This window comes from Ctenocephalides felis, unplaced genomic scaffold (genome assembly GCF_003426905.1).
Source record: "Ctenocephalides felis isolate EL2017-DRISC unplaced genomic scaffold, ASM342690v1 CF-g0.4_SCAFFOLD_01886, whole genome shotgun sequence".
Classification (NCBI taxonomy): Eukaryota; Metazoa; Arthropoda; class Insecta; order Siphonaptera; family Pulicidae; genus Ctenocephalides; species Ctenocephalides felis.
The window spans coordinates 169,171,428-169,191,869 of record NW_020538040.1 but is presented as its reverse complement, the minus strand read 5'-3'; the positions used below and the strand labels follow the sequence as shown (position 1 = coordinate 169,191,869).

General features: G+C 28.8%; 1 protein-coding gene across 1 annotated transcript in view; it reads right to left on the bottom strand.

Moving 5' to 3' along the window:
• Positions 1-20,442, bottom strand: part of LOC113376990 (patatin-like phospholipase domain-containing protein 2) — an 85,991-nt gene that overhangs the window by 51,905 nt on the left and 13,644 nt on the right. The window lies entirely within an intron of this gene.

Genomic DNA, 20,442 nt, shown 5'->3' with positions numbered 1-20,442 from the left:
TAAACAATAAAATTTTATCTAGGCTCCAAGGATACAATTATATCAACATATATTATTATTATGAATACTTTGAAACAGTAAGAATAAAATTCTAAATATAAATCATTGAATTTATTTTCTTCTAAAAGATGAATTCAACACAAAAATTCTCCTCTCTAGCAATGAATTAAAGGATAATTTATATGTTGTAGATGTTAGACCAGACCGAGGAGAGATGAAAAAAAATTATAGTATTTTTTTATACGACTGAGGGTACTTTCAGCAAATTAATTATTTAAATGAATTGAAAAAAAATGTAAACACAATATAATTTTAAATTTGCAATAGCATAAACAATTAAATTTTGTCTAGACTCCAAGAATACAATTATAGCAGAATATTTATTATTATGGATACTTTGAAACAGTGAGAATAAAATTCTAAATATAAATCATTGAATTTATTTTAAAAATATTAATTGAAATTGAAATTGAAAATTAATTATTTAAATAAATTGAAAAAAATGTAAGCACAATATAATTTTAAATTTGCAAAAGCATAAACAATAAAATTATGTTTGGGCTCCAAGGATACAATTATATCAGAACATATTATTATTATGGATACTTTGAAACAGTGAGAAAAAAATTCTAAATGTAAATCATTGAATTTATTTTTAAAATATTAATTGAAATTGAAATTAAAAATTAATTATTTAAATGAATTGAAAAAAATGTAAGCATAATATAATTTTAAATTTGCAATAGCATAAACAATAAAATTTTATCTAGGCTCCAAGGATACAATTATATCAACATATATTATTATTATGAATACTTTGAAACAGTAAGAATAAAATTCTAAATATAAATCATTGAATTTATTTTCTTCTAAAAGATGAATTCGACACAAAAATTCTCCTCTCTAGCAATGGATTAAAGAATAATTTATACGTTGTATATGTTAGACCAGACCGAGGAGAGATGAAAAAAAATCATGGTATTTTTTTATACGACTGAGGGTACTTTCGGAGCGGATGGGACAAAGCAGGTAGCAACACATTCGGACCAATTTCCAAATGCACAGATTGCGCACCATCCAGAGGTTGTAAATTGACTTATACAAAAGCATTCCTTTACGATTATAGAGTATTTGTAAAAAGAATTTTAATTTCAAAAGGCTGAATACTTCTTTAAAACTATTGTTGAGGAAATGTTATGAAATAATTTATTTGCAGAAAAATGGCTCAAATCATATTATTCGGTAAAGTAAAAAATTATTTCTTTGTTGGAAATAGTGAAAAAAATATTGTTATTTGAGTAAATGTAGAACTTTAATCTTAATCAGAAAAGTAGTAAATAATTAAAACTGTTATAATTATGTCATTTGAAGCATAACACTAATAATAACGGTATTTAAAAAATTAACTACTATACTAACTTTCATTTAACTATAATTTTTACCCTTTTGTTTTTAGTTTTTTTTTATTATTATTAAATTTTAAGTCGTTCTAGTAGATATGCCACTAGGGGTATATACTAATTTGTAATCAACTTTATTTTACTATTTACTTGTCAGCATTTTCTGCTTAATGTAATTTTTTTTTTAATTTGAAAATTTGCTTTATTTGACTTAAATACATACATTGATTTTTACATAAAGATTCACAAAAAAAATCAATGTATGTATTTAAGTAAAATAAAGCAAATTTTCAAAATAAAAAAAAGTAAAAATATATACAGATTGCAGAACAAAATTGAATAAACAATAAAAATGTATATATTATTTGCTTCTTCAGTTTTGCATAATTAAGCATTAGTTATGCATATTTTATAAAAATTTAATATTCCCTAAAAATCTTTTTATTTAATATATTAATATATATTTATAAATGATAAAAGATTTTATTATTAAAAAAATATTTGTTTTATTATAAATATGCCCGATTATTTAGTTTTTTTATGTTTTTAAATTTAATATGTTTTTAAAATACAATAAACATTTAGTAATTATGAACGACAATATGTAATGTTATGACCAAAATAGAGTTTACTCATTGGTATCCTTTTTTGTGTAATTATAATTTAATTACATATTTACAAACAATTTATTTACAAAAACATTTTTGTGGGCAAGCCATATGAATTTTAATTGTTCATATAATTAAATATTTCAGTAATGATATTTAAATATTTTTAGCGTGCTATAGAATTTATGTGACAGGGGTATATTAAATTATTTTTTTGTCTCTATTAGACATTTTAATCCCGCAATATTCAGAACTATGCAAGTGAGTCATTTTTACATGTACATAATATAAAATTTAGATTTGCGTTATTATTATAATTTTGAATTTTATATATCTTGTCTGTTTGAAATTTATCAATTTTTGACAATGTGTAACGATTTTTGTGATTGCTAAATTGTTTGAATAGTTATCTTGATTAATGTAAAAAGTTACACCTGGAGTTAGTTGAAACAAAATCTTGGGGCTAGTTGTTACATACAAGATTTATATACAGATTCGAGTGAAGAAGATTGGGTGAAAAGTATATTTTGTAAGATAGAGACACATGTAAAATGTGTTTTAGTAGAGACTAAATTTTTTATTTATATTCTGTAGTTGATACACTATATATTTTATTTGTATTTTTTAGGAGTATAGCTAATTAGGATTAGGAGCATATTAATTTTCTTAAAAATAAGCAACGAATAAATTTTCAGAGGTTTTATTGCCATGTTTTGTCGTTACTACTTGCCCCGGTAGATGTTACAATTACCCCCAAACCTGGTGTAAGTTGTAAGATTGGACTTTCTAAAAAATAATTAATTGTAAAATTATGAAGAATAGTTATCAAATTGTTTTTACTTGACTTCTTAGAGTAATAGTTGAAGCATCTATATGGCTTTATTCTGTAGAAATATAATTAGTGGATCTCATAATATATTAATTCTTTAAAAAAAACTTTTAAAACAAGCTCCTGGTTTCCCTAATGAACGAAATAGAATAGAAAAAGCATAACAAATTTAGAAAAATGATTTTATAAGAAACAATTGTGATTTTTGAAACTTCAGCTTTGGCGTCACAACTTTGGACGAAAAATACTCAAGATTTTTATTTATTGTGGTCATTGGCGTTACTTTCTTTTATTTTATTTTATATAATTCATACATACTGTATCTCAGCCAGACAATCATTCTGATAGGAAAGATCACAGCAATCTTATAACAAAAACAAATTCTTCATTTTTTCTAACAAACTTACATTATGATCGTAGATAATATAAGGAAGAACCTAATAATTTTGGTTTCTGATTTAATTTTTCACTTTAGTTTTGAACTTACAAAGGCACTATGTACAAGATTTCAGGAACACAAAAAATATCATTAAATTACAAAGTCTTTGAAAATTTGGAAGACAATTGCTTAAATTTATCATTTAAACCAAATTCATCCATACGCCTTGGAAATGATGTGTACTTTTCAAAGTAGTAATACATATATAATGAAATAAATGATTCCTAAAATTCTAGCATACCGTAAAAATAATAAAATTGGAATAAATTATAATACATAATTATGTGACCCACAACTCGAACATTTGTTCGATGTGTATCTCGCGACAACCTCTTCCTGAGAACTTCTAACATTTGGCATGGCCAATAACATGGTATCACAAAATAAAATCTAGACCGATTTTGAAAATAATAACGTATTTACATTATAATTTTAATATGCTTTTAATTGTGAGATTAAATATTTAAATATTTAATGTTATGGACATAGATTTTAGAACATGATTCACATTTACCATTAGCATGCTAGTTATGCATAATATTAATTAATAATCCAATTGGTAAATAACAGAAATGAACATGCGAACAACAATATCAATAACGGATTAAATCAGAAATAAACACGTGAACTATTATTTCAACGGATTATTATAACATTTGTAACATTTGCAAGCGGTTCATGAATAAATATTTGAAAAATCATTGCAGTAATGTATTGTTTGAATAACAAATATGATATTTAAATTGAAACTAAAAGCGTTATTGATGTGCAAACAAATTATGCCAGGTGAAATATAAAATCGGATCAATTGTTATTCGAACCAAGTAAGGTAAGGCGGGGTACAAAGGACCAATTTGACTTTGAGCAATTATATTGTGAAAGGCAAACCAATTATATCACAACAAATAATACATATCAAACAAACAACTATTTGACAATGTTCAATGAAACTCCCAGCTGATTCATCACTGTAGAAATGTGTTTTTTGCTGTTTTTCAAAAATTTATCATCTGGTCCTTTTTACCTCAAAGGAGGGGTAAAATAAGGCAACCTGGGGGCAAACAGGTTCAATGTTTTATTTTTAAAATAAAAGGGTTTTATGAAATAAAAAATAAAGGCTACATTATTTAACCCAACGGAAATATAAAATTCATGGGTACATTTTTTAAATAAATATCACTGTATATAACCTTGATCTAGAATTTTGTCAGTTGGAGTAACTATTTATTCAATTTATCTCTTGTAAAATTTCATTTTCAATTTAATTTATTTTTTTATTCACAATTTTTATTGTTCACACTTTTGTCAGTGTAAAGGTTTAGTTGGTCTTTTTTACCCCAACCACATGTACGCTATTATAGAGATTATATAAAATAATATGTTGAATCTAACTCAAAATTATAAAATAATTATATATACAATACATCTTATAAAACAATTGAATAAAATATACTTAAAAAGTTTCGTAAAGTAAACAACAGCGCTCACAACCAAAAAACTAACAACGAATGAAAATACTTTTGTTATAGATTTTTAAATATTGCCGTTTATGTCCTAATAGCGATGAATCATTACACAACTTTTTTCCTCTACTTTCAAATATTGTTGAAAAATTTCTAACTTTACTTTTTAACTTTCCGTAGGGTAAGTTACTGTAATAATCCAAAAATCAAAATTGAACATTTTTTGCATATCTTCACGTTTTGATGGTTTCTGAACATTTTGAAGGTGTGTGTGTGAGTGTGTGTATGTATGGATACAGTTTTTCGTCCACGTTTTCGGACGCAAGGATCAACCGATTTGAATGGTTAGAAAAAACATTCGATTCCTATTGATAGGGAGATGTGCTGATTAGTTTTTGTCAAAGGCAGGTCCAACCGTTTCGGAGATACAGGACAAAGAGTGCAAAAAATAGAAATCGAGTTCGTGAGAGAACGGAGTTTCCAATTTGAATGTAGTAAACATTCAATTTGTAATGGTGGGAAGAAGTGGTGATTAGTTTTTGGCAAAGGTAGGTTTAGCCGTTTCGGAGATATGAATGTAAATGTGCAAAAAATGGCAGTTTTTGAGAGAACTAAACATCCGATTTGAATGATTCAAAAAACTTTCTGCTTGTGTTGACGAAACAATTACTTTTGGGGATTTTTTTTTTAATTTCAAAATTGAAAGACAAAAATTTTCAAAAAAAATTTTGTTTGCATATCGAAAATAATTCGGATTTTAATTTTAATTCTGGCTAAAGTTCTAAAGCTCACTCATATACTCTAAACAAATTTAACTTTGCAATTCAGTTCATATGATTCTTATAATTATTGGACAATGTGTCAGTATTTATAAAAATTTATTTCAAAACATTTAATATTCCTTAAATATTGAGTTACGGTAAGGAAAGTTCCAGCAATTTGCCTTAAGGTACAATGCCATACACTACTAGTTTTTTGATATATTGGCGGTGGACCTTTTTACCCGCGAAACTTCAAGCCCCGCTCTACCCTACATAAAATTGAAAAAATGAGGATGCAAATGCAAGCGCAAATATACAGAACGTATTTAACGCTATATGGAATAAAAATTTATTAACGACGTAGGCAAATTAAAAATTGATATCGTGATGTTTTATTTATTTAATATAAGTAAATAATGATAAAACGAAAATCTATTTCTGTACTCTAATAAAAATAAAAAAAATATATTACCAATGTTAAAAACAGCTATTCATTTCTTATAGTTGCTGCTACAAATTAGTTTCTAACGAAATGGTACAATAAATAAAAATCGCAACAAAATGAGCAAGCCGAGGAGAGTTCGCCTTGTAGCAACTGGTGCTGTTGGTCCGTCACGATCTCACGGATAATGTGTTCGATGGCTTGGGAAGAGGCGGACGGACGTGAGATGCCCTAGGGCTATTTCACATATGTACGGCATTTGAGAGAAGATCTAGTGTTCTATTTATTGAAAAAATTGAGACAATAATAGATTGCTTTTGTAATCAGAATTCATATTATTGCTTATTACCGGTATGGGTAAAAAATTATATAACTATCACTGCTCTAAAACATCATAAAATTGCATATTTTAGAGCAATCTATCTTTTACAATTGTCATTTCATAAAAAAATATGAATTGTATATGTGGCGCGAAGCTTAATGATACTTAAAAAAGTCCACTACCATTTTCTCAAAACCAAGTAAATTTAAAAAAAAATATTAACCAGCCATCGCCTTAAATGAATTTGACTACCACGAGATAAACGGCCAAGTATTTTTTTCCGGTGTTAGTCTTTTTCTCATTGAGCACGGTTGTTTAGTTAACGATGCCTGAATATAATTTTTAAGTATACTTTGTTTTTTAAGTTAGTATTAACAGTTTTTTTTATAAAAGCTTATATGTAGTTGGGGTAAGAATAACCGTCTGAATCTTTACACTGGCGAGATGTAAACGGCAAGAAAATACTAAATAAAAATGTAAAATTAGATCAACTAAGAAATTTTACGAAATACATTTAAAATTAATAGTTATTCCAACTCTCATGATGAATTTCTCTGAAAAAGTTCCATACGAAGGTAGTATGCAGTGTGATGTTTATAAAAAAATGTCCCCCTGAAAATGTATTTCGAAGAAAAGATGCATTCACTTTGTTTGTAATTATTGTATTTCAGGAAACTGAGTCTGATATAATTAAACAACAAAATATCTACCAAAGCAAAATTTATGATAGTAGTAAGAGTTTTTTTTATTATCTCTTTTATTTACAACTGTCCAGTTAAGGACATTTAATAAATTTGAGGAATTTTCAATAGTCGTCAGTAGTAAGAGTTGACAAAGTTGTTTATTTATAATGTTTGAAAATATATATTTAGATTATGATCAACCAATTAAACTGTTTCCCATTAATTAAATAATGTAGCTATTATTCCATAAAACCCCTTCAAAATTTAAAATAAAATTGTTTTTATTTTTGCCCCCTGGCCGTCACTTTTTATTCTGTTTATGGAGTAAAAAGAACCAGGTGACAAATTTTATCAAAAAATTTAAAAAATATAGTTCCGATTTTGGGAACACGGATCAGTTAATTTGAATAATTCAAAAAACATTCGAAGCGTATTAATGGGGAGACGTGGGGATTAGTTCTTGGCAAAGGCAGGTTCAACAATTTCGGAGATTTATTACAAAAAGTAAAATAATGCCATTTGGCAGTGAAAAATAATCATTAGACATATGCACATCAAATTATAAGATATTTTATAGATATTTTATTGTTAAGTACAAATTTCTTTTATTTTTCTATGGGTTGAAAAATTTCAAAATTTTCAAAAAAATTCAAAATATAAAAAAATCCTAATTGTGTAATTAGTTTTTTTTTCAATAGTTTCGAAATTCTCAAAAATCTAATTTTTCATCCTAAATTTTAAAAAATTAAGTAAAAAGCATAGTTTCGATTTTTAGAACTCGGATCAATTGATTTGAATAATTCAAAAACATTCGATTTGTATTAATGGGGAGACGTGGGGATTAGTTTGTGCAACGATTTTGGAGATTCATTAAAAAGAGTAAAAAAATGCCGTTTGGCAGTAAAAAATGATCATTAGACATATTTGATATTTACCTCTAAAACAGCTATGCAGCGCAATTTATTGGAAAAGTTTTAAAAAATTTTAAAAGTTTTTTTTTCAACGTTTCGAAATTTTCAAACATCTATTTTTTTTCAAAGTTTTAAGCATTTTAAAGCTATTTTAAAAATTTAAATTTTTGGTTCGAAAAGTTCTAGCAATTTGCCTTAAGGCCATGCACCACTAGTTTAGGTCTGCACAAAACCGTCGTTCATGCATGAATATTTTATCCTAATTAAATTTAAATTCTAAAAAAATATTTAAAATAATAAAACTGTGTAAAGCGTACTATATAAAATGTATTCAATCCGAACTCGTGTGCAAAACGCTAAATTCGGGACACAAAGCTCCCTGCATCCCAGGTAAAGAGTGCTGTTCTGTGCGTGTATTGTTCGCGCGACGAAGATAGAAGCAGAAGAGATTTCACTATACAAGATACATTGATCTTCTGGTCCCTCGAACGTACAATCGGCATTGGCTAAGATCTCTCACAACTATCCAATAGTCTCTTTGGGATGAGAGACCCGTAGCAGGTATCTTTCGTTCGTCAACAGGAAGAATTTCGGTTACCACCACTCGGAAGACTGCTTTGAAACCAAACCAACTTGTCGACTATCTCGAACTTGCGGTACGGACGCAGTCACGCGGCGTGCACACGCGTACGAGGTCCTGTCTCAGCCCAGACTCAAAAGATTTAATTTAGTGAGTGCATTTGACACAATTGAAAGTTTTTCAGTGATTTTTGACGTATTATTGTGCTTTATATTCGAATTAAAAGTACAGTTTAGTGTTATGTTTTGATCTTGGATGTTTGACAAAGTTGTAGGCGTACGCACATGTGCTATGTGATGAGAAAAATAGTTGCAACGAAGATCAGCTTCAGCGGTGTTTGTGCGGTATCACATGGACGATGATAAATCGATATTGGATTAAATTGTAAGATCAAAGGTTTTGTCTGGTTTGACAGATAAACTTAAGTTGTTAAATGTTACATGTTATTCAAAGCTACACGATGAACTCATAAAGCTATTGCTAAAATTTGTAACACGAATATATTTCCTTCAAAAACCATAGACTTCATAAAAGTTTCAGACTTTTTGTAAGTTTTTGTTTTGTTTTTAGAGATGTATTTATTTCATTTATATTAGTTTATACATACATATTTCTATACAATTTATATAATCATGTATAAGTATCCTAAAATATAAATACATAAACTTATATTTAATACTAACTAATTAAAAAGAAAATTTACTTATAAATAAATTTGTAATCATTTTTAATCATTACTTTTTTTTTAAGTAACATTCCATAAATCATCTTGAATTGTAGTATTAATATTTATGTATTAATATTTCCAATTCCTCTAATGTTTTGCCATTTTTATCATAAAGCTGGAGCCTCCCGAACGTTTTCAAAGCTTTGATTTTTTTGAAAATTTTCATTTCATTTTATTAGTCTTATGGTTAGCATCATGTATCATGATACGGAACCCATAGATATGTATACAAAATTTGTACTTATTATTGAAATCTCTATAAAATATCTGATAATTTGATATGCATATTGCCAACGACATTTTTGAACGCCAAAGGGCATTTTTTAAAAACTTTTTTTATTAGATCTCCGAAACAGCTGGACCTGCTTTCACAAAAATTTAATAAATTATTCTTCTTTACGTCAATACAAGTGAAATGTTTTTTGAATCATTCAAATCGGATGCTGAGTTTTCTCAAAAACTAAATTGTTTTTTTTTTGCACTTCGAAACGGCTGCACCTGTCTCTATCAAAAACTAACCAGCATGTTTCTCTGTCAATAGGAATCGAGCGTTTTCTTGATTATTCATATCAGTTGGAACGTGCTCTCGAAATCGTCGACAAAAATTGTATCCGCACATACACACTCAGACACATCAATAGTTTTAAGGTATACTGAAATGTTCAGGAGATCTCAAAAATAAAGATATGCAAGAAAATTAATTTTATATTTTTTGCTATTACTATAACGTAAAGTAACATAAATCTTGGTACGGACCTTTAGAAACGCACACAAAATTTGTTCTTATTATTGAAATCTCTATAAAATATCTGATAATTTGATGTGCGCATTGCTATCGACATTTTTGAACGCCAAAGGCCATTTTTTTCAAACATTTTTTTATTGGATCTACGAAACCTCTGAACTTGTTTTCCCAAAAATTTAATTATTATTCTTTCTGTTAAAACAAGTGAAATGTTTTTTGAATCATTCAAATCGGATGCTCCGTCCTCTCAAAAACTAAATTGCCTTTTTTGCACTTTTTGCTTACGCTACGTTACGTTAATTTCTACGCAATATGCACTTAAGTAATTTAAAATGATTTCTCCCAAATCTACCTGCTAGGTATCATCGTAACATTATTATTTATAGAAAAGGGTTTACAAGGGCAATCAACCCTCATCTATGCAAAGTCGATGGTACACAAAGCAACAACATTTTATAATCCTCACTCTGTATTAGTCACAAATATGATGTAGTATTTTACCACTTGTATCGTATTCCCGTTTCTTCTATAAACATCATAAAGTCCATGCATACATATAATATTTCCATAGGCAGCAAAATGCTTTCTGGCGCCTAGCAATAAATGCTATGATTCCGCCTATTTTGTATTCTAGCGGTTTTACACAAGCTCGATAGTTCACTTCGTAAAGATAATACGGAATAGTATTCTTAGATCACATAGTGAGGGGTATATGTTACATTTTATTTTCTGATAAATTAATTTAACACAATCAATAATTGAAAATTTATGAAGATATTGTATTTGCAAAGTTTAAGAAAAGGTTAATTTTATTAGATAGCAGACTTTTAGTTTTATTTATTACTTTAATGCTTGTAGTTTTTTTTTGTTCTAATTAATTTTCATAATTAAACTGGTTTTCATAGGCCTCTAATATTTTACCCCGGTCAGTTTGAACATAAAATCCACCTTTATGCCGAGTTTTGTCAAAATCACAGACAGCCAACGCGCGGGTTGTCTTTATTAGAGAAATAAAGCGCTTAAAAAAAATTGTTTGTAAATAAATGTAGTGCTCATTGTTTAACTAAATTTATTGCAAGAGTACACATATATAGTAAATAATGGTTAGTTAAATATATGTTAATAGACCAACTCGATAGTAATTAACAAATTTAAAATAAAATTACACAAAATCATTTACAATTTTTATTTTCTGATAAATTTGGCTGTTATATATAAAAACCTTCTCAGTTCAGTTCTGGTGAAGGCAGATACTTTTTTTTTATTTTCCTGCAAATTTACCAGCTGTTTATACGAAAGCATTTGTTATTTGATATTTTCGAATATGGCATGCAAAACCTTTTCAAACTATACTTGCATGTTTCACAATTTAAACTTGAACTTGTTGATCATTTTTGAATATCATTTTGTCGAAATTGATAGAGTAATTAGAATTAATTTTATTATTAGTTTAGATTTACTAAACGTATGTAAATCTGCACGTAAGATAATATTGTGTAATAATTTCTTTGGAGTGAGTTTAGAAGTAAAATAAAATTTATTTTATCTACAGCCTTAAATAAAACACTACACTTTTCTCTGTGGAGTAAACTTTACATTATTATTTTTTCTTCTATTCTACCATTTTTTTGTTTTTCATGTAACAATAACTTATAAGATTCTATTGTATCTTGATTGCTATTTTTAAGGAAATAAAAAAATAACATACAGCGAGCAAAATGTTTAACCAAAACAGCAATTTTAACCAGAACTTTTGCGTTTATCAATCTACAGACCTATGGCATCTATTTATTGATTTTTATAATAAACAATTTGCAATCGTTAATAAAAAATCAGACTTTTGTCATCAATAATATTATGCCTGTAATATTAATTATTAAATAGTTACGGCTATTAGTGCAAGTCTTGAAAAATATGTTTAAAATAAGTTCAAGTACACATCGTTGTAATATTACAAACTGAAACTAAAATTTCATGGAACAACTTCAAGTAAACTATTAGGGAAATATAGTATTTCTAGAAGCTTATGGGCCAATTGTGCCGCACAACAGACCAATGTTATGGCAAGGCTATGTTATGAAGAACTTTCCATACTAAATATTGACAAAAGCCATATAGTTACTGTGCAGTCAGGCGTTTTTCTTAGGTTGTCAGATAGAAAACCTAACCTAAAAACCGCACAAATGTCGAAAAAACGATCTTAGATAACAGGGTCTTTCTGACCCGGCTTCATAACATACAAGTGACAGTTGCAGTTTATGTGTAAAACACCTGAATGCACAGCAAATACATGACATTTTGGCTATATTCAGTATAATTCAGTAGCATAATGCATGCAAGTTGGAGCATAACATGGCCTTGCCATAACATTGGTTTGTTATGACGCAGAAACGGCCTATTATTCTTATTTCCTAAAGCTGTTTTGAGTAATTGTGATAATATAATAAAATTTAAATTTATATTAATAATATAAATTATATAGTTATTATATTATAATAAAATAATGATGGGTAGTACTACCCTAGGACAGGTGCTTGAGCTGAGTTAAACTTCAACTCGATTTAGGAAAGAATAGTGTGAGAGATTTCTCATTGCCATTTTACTCTCAGATGCTTGAAAATGGGCTATCTCCTATTGGAAACATATTTTTGATCTATATTTTCCCGTGAAAATTGATATAAGTCGTACTCGATACCTTGTCTATACAAGGTAGTGCGCGTAACCGTTGCTCTGTGGAACACCTTATTATATAATAAATACTGGCCCTTCAGTGAACGGTGTTTGATTTAAATCTATTCTTGCAAGTATAGGTAAATTTAAAAAAGTATAAAAATAAATTTTCTATCGGTTGAACTAATTTTCCTTCAGCTATTACGCTAGATGTATTTCATGTAGTGAATGTAGTACCTAATGTAGTACGTGATTTGTTCGGATATAGACGGCGAACGATGTGCGCGCATATTTCATAAGGATCGTCGGTCCGAACAAAATAAATGAAACAAACTTTATATGCAAATTATAATACAATTCTTTGCACTCCGTGCATGCAGAATCGGCATCTGCTTTTCATTACAACTTTTGCTTCATGCTAACATAATGCATTACTGTTCCATATTACAAACTGACAATAAGAATACTTACATCTGATCAACGCGAAACATACTTGGTACTATATTTTGAAAACGTATCATATGAAGACAGATGTTTTAAATTTTGTTTAATCATCAACATTTTTTTTTCAAATATAAGCCAGAAGCATTCATGAAAAGTGTTTTTTCCATTTCCACGCTCGCATGAAAAAACATTATTTTTATTTAATTACAACTTTTAATTCAATTTAACTAAGTAAAACTTTTCTGTTATTATGTAGGGCAAGGCACAAAGGTCCAATTTGAATTCCAGTAATTACACTGTTAAATCAAAATGAACTACACCACAGCACATAGCATCAAACAAACTATCAAACTATGTTCAGTAAAACTCCCAGTTAACTCTTAATTATAGAAATATACTTTTTTACAATTTTTCTATAATTCGTCATCTGTTCCATGGGCGGGGTAAGAAGGGACAGCCAGGGGGCAAACAGATTTAATGTCTCTATTGAATTTTAAAGGGATTTTACAAAATAATAGCTACATTATTGAACCAATATGAAATACAAATCTTATGGAAACATTATTTTTAAAAGATTTCATTGTATATAACCTTGATCTGGTATTTCGAGAGAAAGATTCAACAGCAGAGTTCTAATAATCATTAAATTAACTTATCTCTTGCAAAATTGCTTTTTTAACTCAATTTACTTTTTTATTTACTATTTCTTATTGTTTGCACCTTTGCCAATGTAAAGGTGTAAACAATATAGTAAAGGTTTTTAGTTGGTCCTATTTACCCCAACAACATGTAAGATTTTATAGAGGTTATATAAAAAAAACTGTTGAATCTAATTTAAAATTAACAAATCTTATAAAACAATTAAATAAGGTATATTTAAAAATAATATTAAGGTTTTGTAAACTAAACAACAATGCTCACAAAAAAAATTGGAAATGAAGGAAAATATTTTTGTTTTGAAATTTTAAATATTTTCATTTTAATATTATAGCAACGCCGTCAGAATCAAGGTGAAAACAAAAGAAATCAAGGAACACAGATTTCGTTGCATATAACCTTGATCCGGTATTTCGAGAGAAATATTCATCAGCAATGATCGAATAATTATTTTTTTGAATAATTGATTTTTCTAACTTATTGTACTTTTTTATTTAATATTTCTTATCTTATTGTTTACATCTTACAAAAAAACTACAAATGAAAAAAATACTTTTGGTATGAATATTCATACATTTCTGTTTATTCCGTGATAGCAACGTTGTAAGAATAAAGGTGATGATTGGTTACACGTATTTCTCCTTCTACTTTAAAATAGTATCATTAAAAAATTCTGCACTTTGCTTGTTTTTAAGATAATGATGGTGGACCAGTTTACCAGGATACGATTTTATTGTCTTACCCCGTTTAAAAATGTAAATTGAATATTTACTATAGAGTTGAATTAAATTTTATCTCGGTTTAACTAATTTTTCTTCAGTTATTATGCTTGATGTAGTGAATGTAGAGAACCTAATTTAGCATCAAAAGATCTGCCGGTCTGAAAAGTTTATATGACTCAACATTTTATAGTTAAATTATAATATTTTTTAAGTTTGTCAGGTTTAGCTATCATTAATCGAAAATCAAAACAAAAATGACTTAAAAACTTTTTATGCGATCATATTAAATATGCTGCAGTTAGTAAGAACATTGATTTGTTAGAGCTATGAAGTTATTCACTTTGAATCTATTTATTCTTATTTTTACTGCATTTTTGTAATAATTTATTTGTTGAAAAATATTAATGCTAACTAATCTTTACTCTTTATATAAAATAAACAAAAAGTGTTGTACAATTGATTTACATTTATAAATTTTGTGAAAAAGATTAATATATAAACTATAGAATTTGCTTAGTGATGTTGATCGAAATATCATTATTTATTATCTTATGCACAATATTTAAAATAATCTGCTTTCCTCTTAATTACTATGTCTAGTTTCAGAATTCAACAAATAAAGTTTTGAAACTCCGAAAATAAGAATCTAATTAACGGCCTACTAAATTAATCTCAACATTGCCACTGGACACTTTTTCACCCGAATTGCCTCCATACTTCTCGAGTGTCTATTTATATCTGAACTTTTCCCATGATTGTTAACTCTGAATAAATGTCTTTGCTCTTTATTACTGTGCCGAATAAGAAGTCGAACACGAATTTCGACACCGAGAAAATACTCCAGTATTTCGTATAACGAATCCTAATTGCCAGGCAGAACTTTTGACACGAGATGAATCTCTCGCCGGACAAAGTACGATTACTCACAGTCGGGTCGCGCTAAACGCAACCGTGACGCTGATCTCCTGGGACAATTACCTACCAAAGATTTCGTCATACGAAACACCAGAGTCGTTGTTCTTAGTAAATCACCGGATTCGAGTTATAATTGGACTGCACCAGAATAGTTCAAAGTACTGTTCCCACAAAAATCACTTCAATTAAAATCTTTTGGTATCCTTGTCCTAATTATCCCGGGTTATGAGATGATGAATCAGATTACACTTGTTCAAATGTTTGAACTTAAACTTTGTACGAACTTTATGAAATTTCTGAGTTGGAACGATTATCTAATTTCATCGTTACATGCATCATTAGTGCAACGGAAATCTTGTCTGAGACCGAAGTGCTAATGAAGTTATTTCAAATATAAATGAGATTGACTAAAGCAACTAAAGTAGTTATTCCAATGTTGAATTATATGGTGACTGTTTTTATTAAATTGGAATAGGATTAAACTGAGTTCGTGAACTCTTGTGTATATGGTATGCATATATTTAAGCAGATACGAAAGTTTCCGGGCTTGTACTTTACGTTAGTTATTTATACATGTATTTATCTGTTATATTACACATATACTATATGCAAAGTCTTCAAGGCAATACATAAAATAACTAGTGGTGTATGGCAAGTTGCTGGAATTTCTCGTACCGTAACAAAATGTCCGAGAAATATTAAATGTTTTCAAATAGATTATTATAAATACTGTAACATTGTCTCATATTTATAAGAATTATATAAACGAAATTGCAAAGTTAAAATTACTTATTTGAAGTATATAAGTGAGCTTTGGAACTTTAGCCAGAATCAAAATCTGAATTATTTTCGATATACAAAAAACACTAGTGGGGTGCATGGCATCGTGCCTTAAGGCAAATTGCTGGAACCTCCCGTACCAAAAATTATTTTGTTTAGAGATTAACATTTTTGAAAAAAATTTACTTTAAAAAAATTAGATTTTTGAGAAACTATAAATTTTTGAAAAAACATTTTTTTTGGAAAAAAGACTTTTTGAAAATAAAAATTTTTCATTTCGAAATATTTTGGAAGTTCTGAACATTTTTTTGAAGCAATCGTACTGCTTTAAGTGCATAGAAGCGAAATATCGAAGCGCGTAAGCGCCGCGTCGCCGTCTAACGGATAAACATTGGTACGGAACCCATAGGAATGTAAACAAAATTCATACTTATTGTTAAAATCTCTATAAAATATCTGATAATTTTATGTGCATATGTCTAATGATCATTTTTGACCGCCAAATCGCATCTTTTTTACTTTTTTTATTAGATCTCCGAAACCGCGATACCTGTCTGACTAAAATTCTAATCAGTTTTTCATCTTGTCAATACAAGTAAAATATTTTTTGAATTGTTAAAATCGGACACTCCGTTCTCTTAAAAACTGAGTTACAGTTTGTGGCACTTTTTGCCCCGTATCTTCGAAACGGCTAGACCTGCCTATGCCAAAAACTAATCAGCATGTCTCCTTATCAATCATTGAATGTTTTTTGAATAGTTGAAATCGGTTGAACCGTGTTCTCGAAATCGTCGACGAAAATTTGTATCCGCACGCACATACACACCTTGAGATTTTATGCCAAAAAAATTGGGAAAATAAAAATTCTCACCATTATTTGATGTTTTACTCTGAAGACAATATGAACAATACTTATAATGAAATAAATCAATCATAATACTAATAATAAAAAATCAATACATATATACATTATTTTGACAAAATACTAAGTTGTTTCATAATTCCATTACAGATACAGAAATGGAGTTAAGAAGAATAAATACAAGTTTTAAAATAGTGATTGTTGTCAAAGAACTTATTGATCCAAATCTTGAATAGTGTACGCGAATCGATGTGTGTTAATTCCCAGTGAACAGAGTATTATTTTCATATGAGACCTTCTACGGTTTCTATAGTGTATATAATCTCATTAACATATATTTGACTTGTATGATATCTAAACAAAATAAACTCCGATATGAGTCGATAACGCCGCCGATTACTTCGAAGTCATGTCGTCGAGTCCGGACATGTGCCCTGCGGTGCAGGGTTCGCCTTGCCGCCGCCTGATAGGAACAAGTTATGGTGACGGTTACGAAAGTTATCAAGAAGGTTACGGAAATGAATTCAACCGTTCTGGGCAACAGCTCGGAAGTCAACAGCTTCATCATGAGAATCATCAACATCAGCAAGCTCTGCTGGAGCAGACAAGTGTTAAAAATCTGCAAACTAGGAGAGTTAATTGTCCAAGTCCTGCTCCTTCGCAGAGGCCAAGTGCAACGCCTAGTAATAATGAACAAAAGACTGTGACGCACTATTCGGTTGCAGATAGCGACGATTATAGAAAAGCTAGCGGGAGATCCGACGAGGCTTCGGATGACGATAGGGGGCCACCGCTGCCTCCGAGGCCTCAACCGATCGCTCAACCTGGACGCTGTGCGATTCCATCAAATAATGGTAAGTTTAGTAAATTTATTCACTTCTTATATTATTATTGTTTAAATCGACTGATTGTCCGTTTTTATATTTTACTTTCTGTTTGTTTTTTGTGTTTTTTGTTCTGTTGAAGTGCATGTATTTTAATCTGTTAATCGGACAGGACGCATAAAGGCGTCTTCGAAAATTACGTGCGTATGAGTACATTTTTAATCGACTATTAAACTTGTATTTGTTTCAAAAATATTAATAATCAATATATGTATATTTTATAGTTTTTCATTCATTTGTTATCAATAAAATATAAACATATGAAATTATAGAAACAATACACGCCCGGTTAACAGGTTGAGTAAACTCATTACAGATTCATTACATACACACACATAGGGTAGGACGGGGCACAAAATTCCAATTTGACTTTTAGAAATTACACTGCCTAAACTAAATGAACTATATGACAAACCATAACGCCTATCGAACATCGAGCTATACAACTATGTTCAGTAAAAATTTCAGTTTAATCCTAATTATAGAGATATGATTTTTTACTATTTTACCCAAATTTGTCATCTGTCCCTTTTTTTCCCATAGGCGGCGTAAAAGTGTAAGCGAGAGGGCAAATAGTTCCAGTGCCTTACATTTAATTTTGAAGGATAAATGTAAAATAAAAGCTAACTAAGCTAACTGTTTTTCTAACATTTGTGATCTGTCCTTTTTTACTTCAAAGGCTGGGTAGAAAGGGACAGCCAGGGGGCAAACAGATTTAATGTCTTAATTTTAAATTTAAAACTCAGGATCTGCGTTAACTTGTCGATCGATATTATGCTATTAAAAAATAACAATAGCTACATTATTCAACCAATGCGAAATATAAATTTCATGGACGCATTTTTTTACAAAAATCACACTGTATATAAGCTTGATCTGATATTTCGTCAGAAATATTCATCAGCAGAGTTGGAATAAATTTAAATTATCTCTTGCTAAATTGTTTTTTTTTAACTTAATTTACTTTTTTATTTACTTTTTTTACTACTTACGCCTTTTTCAGGTTAAAGGTTTAGTTGATCTTTTTTACCTCACCCACATTTAAGCTTTTATAGAGTTGTGAGTTGCATCTAACTTAAAAATAATAATACATCTTATAAAACAATTAAATAATGTATACTTGAAAATTATATTAAGGCCTCGTAAACTAAACAATAGTGGCCACAACCAAAAAACGAACAACAAAATAAAATACTTTGTTATGGATTTTCAAACATTCCTGGTATCTCCCGATAGCAACGTCTTAAGAATCAAGGTGATGGCTGATTATACATCTTTTTCTTCTACTTTCAAATATTGTTGTTAAAAAATTCTTAACTTTACTAGTTTTTGAAATATCGATGGTGCCTTTAAGCCCCGCTCTACCATACATCTCATAAAACAATTAAAAACGAGTACTTAAAAATTATGTTCAAGTATCATAAACTAAACAAAAAAGCTCAAAACCAAAAAAACTACCAACAAAAAATACTTGGATTATAAATATTGATACATGGCCGTTTATCTCCTGATAGCGACTACGTAAGAATTAAGATGGTTGCTTAAATATATCATTTGCCTTCTACTTTAAAATACTATAGATAAAATTTTTTTTACTTATATTTGAGATAATGGTGGTGGACCATTTTACCCACGGACCTTAGAAACGCGCTCTACCCTATATATGCATTACATATATATTATTTTCTATATGCCTGCGTGTTTGTATGAAATACACATGCATTATTATTATATCACATAATGCTTAAAGTAGCATTCAAAGTGTTTTATACGTATTGAACATGTTGTACACGAAAAATCCTGCAATATAAGCGTCTTAAATAGAGCTTATGTGTTGAATGAATGTAATACTCACAATTCACTGTCTGCGAATCTGGTTGCCTTTGATTTACTTCAACTTACCTATTCAGAATACCACGCTCTTTTAACATTATATTTTATTATTCGCACGTGCACTTCGACATTTCATTTAGTAGGAAATCATTTCACAGAAATTAAATATCAAATAATCCCCATCTCAATGTAATCCTATCAAGCTTCATAATAATAATGAATCCTATTATAAGTTTATATAAATCCTATTACGGAAATGCTTATTTTTCATAACATACTATTTTATAGGAGCTACTTTTGTAAATAGTACTCATCCGGAATCATTAAAAACATAGTGCTCTAGCGCTTTTTAAAATCCGAAGAACAAGTCACAAAGTTTTATTAAATATACGGAAAAATATTTTGTAGTCGTAAATTAAAATTTTATATCATCATCAAATTTTATACATATATTTAATATAGTAGTGTAATAAATTCAAAAGTCTGATTTAACGATCATTAAAAATTTATTGACCCAAATGTTAATTAACGAATTAAATGTCTTATTTGCTAGATATCATTAGTTAAAATTGTTAATGAGTTCTTTTATATCTTATTTAAAATCGGCACAATAAACGCCGTGGGAAAATCAGGGAATCAGTGTTAGTAATTGAAAATTATACATATACATATACATATACACATACATATATATATATATATATATATATATATATATGTTGGAGATGTAAATCCAAACAGTCTACAAATAACACACTATCCATT